Below are 6988 nucleotides of genomic sequence, written 5' to 3' on the forward strand. Positions count from 1 at the left end.
TTGAAGGGGGGTCTATGGGAGGAGCAGTGGTACAAAAGGGAAACAAGAATGTGATTCAATTCTATTTGCTTAAAATATGTTTTTAAATGTTAACAATTCAGATAAATTAAAATCATGTAACTTTTCTCATCATAATGCAATAAAACTTTAAAAAAAAGAAAATTAGAAATCAAGTATAAAAAAACCTCTTAGATTTGGTTATAAATCACTGTAAAATTTAGATATATGACTAGTAGATATTTAGTTATAAATATGAGATCTCTCACGTTTTTTATATAGGCACTTAGTGATTTGAGCTCTTCTCTAAGAACTGCCTTTGTTGTATTTCATAGATTTTTGGTATGCTGTATTTTCATTTTCATTCAATTTTTTTTTTAAAAAAAATTTTCTGCCTTGACCCAATTTTCATTCAGTAGTAAGTAGTTCAGCTCCCATGAGTGTGTGTTTCAATTGTTGACATCCAGCTTTAATCCATGGGGGTCAGACAGGAATCAGGATGTTGTTTCAAATTTCCTGTATTTGTTGAGATTTATTTTGTTTTCAAATATATGGTCAGTTTTGGAGAAAGCTTTATGGACGGCTGAGAATGAATTCTTTATTTTCAGGTGGAATATTCTGTAGATAGTAAGTTAAGTTGATTTACTGTATTACTTAATTCCAGAGTTTATTTCATTTTTGTTTAGATAATTTGTCTGTTGGTGAGAGTGGAGAATCAAAGTCACTCATTATCACTGTTTAGGTATTAGATGCATAAATGTTTAGAATATTATCTTGATGAATTTTTTTAAAATGAGTATGTAGTATCTGTCTCTCTTCTGATTAGTTTCTGTGGCCTTCCCCAAGCCTGGAGTAGGCTAAACAAACCTCTGAAGGTTTTACAAACTAGCTGGAGTCACCTGGCCTCCCCACATTTGCAACTTCCTACTGGAGCTTTGAGGAGTTGACCACCTGCTGAGCTTGCCTGGCAACTCAATCCAGCTGAAACAAAGGATCAGTCTGTGTGATTTCCCTATATAAATGCAGACCTGAAAATTAAACTTTGAGTCTTTGAGTCCTGATCAGAAACCTTTGTCTTGGCTTCATTCTTCTCTCACCCATCCATCCTTTTTCATTTCCAGCCTCCCTTTCAGGTACCCTTTCAGTTCATCTATGGCTGCTGGACAGCTACAAGTTTTGGCTTGAAGTCTATTTTGTCAGATACTAAAATCATTTTGCCTTACTTCTTGGATCTATTTGCTTGGGATTACAAACGCACATGCAGTTGTGTCTGGCTGCATGTTGAGTGTCCAAATTCAAATCTCCATACTTGCTCAACAACCACTTTATTCATTGATCCAGCTCACTAGCAATGTATATTCTACGTTACTTGCTAGATATGTAATTCAAGAATATTTTCTCCCTGTGAGTTGTCTTTTTATTTTTTGACAGTGTCCTATGAAAACACATACAAAAATTTTCATTTATAAAGTTCTATTTATATTTTAGTTTGTCTCTTGAGTTTCTGGTATCTAAGACACTTTTTTTCTTTTTTGCCTGACCCAAGGTCATAATAATTTGTGTCTACATTTTCTTCTAAGAATTGTAATTTTAGTTTTTTTTTTCTAAGATTGATTTATGTATATGGGTACTTTGTCTGCATGTACATCTGCACACCAGAAGAGGGCATCAGACAGATGTGAGCTGCTATGTGGGTGCTAGGAACTGAACACAGACCTTTGGAAGAGCAGTGTGTGCTCTTAACCACTGAGCCATCTCTCAAGCACACATAGTTTTTATATCATTTATATCTAACACATTTTGGGATTTTTGTCTGGTACAGGGAAGAAGTCCAACTCCATACATTTGTAGGTAAACATCCAGTGCCAGTATCATTTGTTTATTAGGAAAAAAAAAAAAAGGCTACTTTCTCTGTTGAAAACAAGACTATAAATATAGATCAGTATTCTACTCCCTTCATCTACATGCCAATCCTTATGCCAATACCACAGACACTGAACTACTGTGGTTCTACAGTACATTTTAAAAAATAAGATGTGAATAATCCAATTTTGTTATTTTTCTTTTTTGTTTTTTATTAATTTTTTACATTCCATATTTCATTCCCTGAACCCCATCCACCCTCCAAATGCTCCATATCCCACACTTCCTCCCCAGCCCACCTCAAAACCCCCTCCCCCCATCTCCACGTAGATGCTCCCATCCACCACCCCACCTAACTTCTAAACTCCCTGGGGCCTCCAGTGTCTTGAGGGTTAGGTGCATCATCTCTGAATGAACACAGACCCAGAAGTCCTCTACTGTATGTGTGTTAGGGGCCTCATATAAGCTGGTATATGCTGTCTGTTTGGTGGTCCAGTGTTTGAGAGATCTCAGGGATCCAGATTAGTTGAGACTGCTGGTCCTCTTTCAGGATTGCCCATCTCAGCTTCTTTCAGCCTTCCCTAATTCAACAACCTGGGTCTGCTGCTTCTGTCCATTGGTTGGGGGCAAATATCTGCATCTGACTCTTCCAGCAATTTTGTTATTTTTCAAAGCATTTTATTTATTCTGGGTCTCTGGCATTCCATATGAATGCTAGGATTAGTCTACTTTCTGCAAAGAATCCATTTGAGATTTTGAGAGCAATTGTGTTGAACCTGGAAATGAAGAGTTGAGAATATTAGGTCTGCTAACCATGATCCCAGACTATCTTCTCAGTTTATTAGCTATTCTATTCTTTGATTTTTTTCAATAATGTTTTGAATCTCTGGTATGTAATTTTTATACTTGTTTCATCATCCATTCCTAAGGTTTTTATTCTTTTGAATAAAAAAATTCTTTTGTAAATTTTTCTTAGTTTCAGTTAGATTGCCCATTGACATTATATAGGAATAAATTGATTTTTACAAATCAATCTTGTATCCTCTGCTTTGCCAAACTGATTTGTTAGCTCTAATATACTTTCTGATGATTATTTAGAATGTTCAGTATAAATATCATTTTTTGGAAATTTACTTTCATTTTCTTCTCCAAGTTGGTTTCTTCTCATTTCACTTTCTTCACAAATTTCTCCAGCTAGAACTGTCAGTTCAGTGCTGCATAAATTTAATAAGAGTAAACATGGGCTGGAAAAATGGCTCAGTGGTTAAGTGCAATGACTGCTCTTCCAGAGGTCTTGAGTTCAATTCCCAGAAACCACATGGTGACTCACAACCATCTGTAATGGGATCTGATGCCCTCTTCTGATGTGTCTGAAGACAGCTACAGTGTTCTCATATACATAAAATAAATAAATCTTTAAAAAAATTTTAAGAGTAAACATCCTAATCCTATTCCTGATCTTAGTGTGAAACAGATTTTAATTACTATGGACCATGTAATCCCACAGTGTAGTGATTTGGTGTTATACTGTACACTGAGTGTTGTTGATGCTGCTACCATATTTATGAAGTTCCTCCTTTCCTAATGGTAAAAAATTCTCATGGAGTGTTGGATTTTACCAAACACTTCTCTGCATCCAGTGGACATATCATGAGGTGTGTATCTTTTTTAAAAAAAAATCATGATGCATTATACTAATTTTCTTATATTAAGCCAATCATATTTCTGGGATAATTTCATATGTTTAAAATGAATAATAATCCTTTTTACATGTTATTTCATCTGGCTTGTAGCATTTTGCTGGTAATTTTAATAAAATTTTAATCTGCAGTATTTCATCTTACTTTTTCCTCCAGTTTGTTTATCAGGGTAACTAATACTGGCCTCATAAAGTGAGTTAGGAAATACTCCTTATATTTTTTAGGAGGAAGTAGCTTTTAAGGTATTTGGTCAAATTCACCATCCAGGCATGGCATTTTCTTTGTGAGCAGTTACCTGTATTACTAACTCAATTTCTTTATTTGCTGTAAGCATAACCAAATTTTCTACATAGAGATTTGAATTTTGTATCTTTCTATAGTTATTCATAGTATTAATTTTTTATTTCTTTCATGACTATTTTATGTTGCCCCCCCCCCCCTTCGGCTCGGCCATCAGACAAAAGGCCTCTGCAGACTGTCAGTTCTCCTTTGAAGAAGAGCTGCCTGGAAGTCACACTGAGATACAAACATGGCCTACCTGCCTGGAGACTTTGAGTTGCTGTGACTCTGGCGTCTAATGTCTGCTACAGTGTTTATGTTATGCAAATATCTTGTACCTGGAGATTCGGTTTCAATTTTGCCTGTGCCTATATATGTTCTAAGTATTTCTAAGTAAAGTGAAGCCTTGATACTAACGCTACTTGGCCTCTGTGTTCTCTTGTTTCTTGACCCTTTATTTTTCCAGGTCCTTTAAAACATCCACCTGAGGGAACCCAGGTTCGTGCAGCTGTGGGATGGCTCCATACAGATGGCGACCAGACTCAGGGACTCAGATATGGAGGAAAAATAGAGGACACACTGTCACGCAGAGCTCTGCCTAAAAGGAAATTAAGAAGAAAAGGAGAAAAGGTCATACACCATTCTACATGGTAGGTAATAGTGATGCTAGCGCTAGCCATATTTTTATATTGTAGAAATTTTTCCATGTGAGAAGGTTACTGGGCTAGGCTGAGTTGGTGTTGACCCAGCGCCTGATTCACCTAGGGAATTGACAGTGAGGATGGGGTCGAATGTTTCAAAAGTGGCTATAAAGAATGCAGGTAAGCTGCTCAAAACAAGAGGAGTAATAGATAGATAGAGAGGCATTAAAAGATCTTTCAATGAGATAGAAGCTTGTTGTTCATGGCTTCAAGAAGTAAGAGTGGTAAATAAAAAGACTTGGGGAAAAAACCGGGAGAGCTCTAAGAAATAGTAAGGCAGACAGATTCACTCTCCATCTTTGGGCTCTTGTTATGGAAATCATAGAGGAGAAAGAAGAGGAAGGAAGAGTCAGAAGGCAAATGGAGTCTACTAAGCTCGGAGAGCACAGACACAGACAGCTCAAAGAGCACAGATACAAGAAGTGATGAGTGCCAAAATACTTCCTCAGAAAGCAGATCCACTAGGTCTCATGGAGAGAGACGGCGGTCATACACTACCTCTAAGTCCACTTAGTGTATCATCTGCTTCTTCTCTGATAAGAGAGAAGGCTCAGAGAGATTCACAATTAAGTAAATTGGAGTTTGAAATCAAGTTACAGAAATTGAATAATGAGTTGAGTGAGTTAAAGGCAGTATCAGGCAGAAGGAGGGACAGCTATCTGGAGACAGGCCATTCACCTTTAGAGAGAGCAATCTATCAGGCTCGCGAAAGCCGGCAGAACACTTTGGGACTGCTAGTTTTTTCCATAGTGGAACGGCAGGATCAAGATAACGAGAGATACAGATGCTATCAGACTTTAGAATTTAAGGTGATTAAAGATTTAAAAGAAGCGGTGACTCAATATGGTCCAAATGCCCCGTTTACGCAGGCACTTTTGGACAATGTTATAGAGTCAAATCTAACGCCTCTAGATTGGAGAACCTTGTGTAAGGCTACATTGCAAGCAGGTGATTTTTTGCTCTGGAGCTCAGAATGGCGAGAGATTAGCAAGAGCTCGGCTGCACTAAATGCTCAGTCGGGTAATATAGAATGGAATCTAGACATGCTCCTGGGAGAAGGACACTATGAAGGAAATGCTAGACAAATTGAATATCCCGCTGGGGTATATACACAAATTGCGAGAAAGGCTTGGATACAATTACCTATGAAGGGTGAGGTTCGTGGAAGTCTAGCTGGCATCCAACAAGGTCCAGAGGATATCTTTCAAAATTTCATAGCCAGGTTACAACAAGCTGCTGGCAGAATCCTCGGAGTTTCTCATACGGACGGTCTGCTTATTACACAGCTAGCTTATGAGAACACTAATGCAGCGTGTAGAGCAGTTATTCAGCCACACAAGGGTCAAATGGATTTATCTGGATATATTCACCTTTGTGCAGATATTGGACTTTCCTATAATCAAGGTTTAGCTATGGCAGCTGCATTGCAGGGAACTACTATTCCAGAGATCCTGGCACAAAGGCAGGAGATTAAAAGATGTTATATATATGGAAGTCCAAATCATTTTGAAAATGATTGCCCTAAGTAATCAGGAAGCACAAGCAGGCGGCAATCAGGCGCCACCCCGAAAATTTGCCCTCGTTGCAAGAGAGGGAAGCATTGGGCCAAAGATTGTAGATTTAAAAAAGGCTTTCAAGAAAATACCTGGTCGGGAAATGAATGGAGGGGCCAGCCTCGGGCCCCCTTCTTAAAACAACAGGCAGTGTATGGGGTCATGAGGCTGCCACCCAGCCAGGGAGATCCATCTTTGAACTTTTCAGGGCAACCCCAGGAAGTGCAGGAGTGGACCTGTATTCTACTTGCCACACAGTACTAACGCCAGAAATGGGAGTTTAAATTCTGCCCACTGGAGTTTTTGGGCCTTTGCCCACAGAGACGTGGGGATTTGTTACAGGAATAAGTATTGCGATTGTGAATGGATTGCAGATTTATCCAGGTGTTACTGACTGTGATTATCAGGGGGAGATTAAGATTATGGCTTCCTCACTTTGTGGTGTCATTACAGTACCTGCTAATCAGAGAATTGCTCAACTTATTTTAGTCCTTCTGTATCCAATGCATTCTAATTCTGATAAAGATGAGAGAGGACATAGTTGTTTTGGTTCTTCTGAAGTATACTGGGTACAATCTATCACTAATAAAAGACCTAATCTTAAATTAATTATTGAAGGAAAAAGCTTCAAAGGTTTAATAGACACTGGAGCTGATGTAACTATCATTAGAGGCCAAGACTGGCCCTCAACTTGGGCTTTGACTGAAACAATTACTCATCACCAAGGAATTGGTTATGCCAATAACCCAAAACGAAGCTCTAAGCTTTTAACCTGGAGAGATAAGGAAGGTAATTCAGGACAGATTCAACCTTATGTCATGTCAAATCTGCCTGTTACTCTGTGGGGGAGAGATTTATTGTCACAAATGGGGCTTGTCTTGTGCAGCCCTAGTGA

The sequence above is a fragment of the Mastomys coucha genome, unplaced genomic scaffold (assembly GCF_008632895.1).
Source record: "Mastomys coucha isolate ucsf_1 unplaced genomic scaffold, UCSF_Mcou_1 pScaffold18, whole genome shotgun sequence".
In the NCBI taxonomy this organism is placed as follows: domain Eukaryota; kingdom Metazoa; phylum Chordata; class Mammalia; order Rodentia; family Muridae; genus Mastomys; species Mastomys coucha.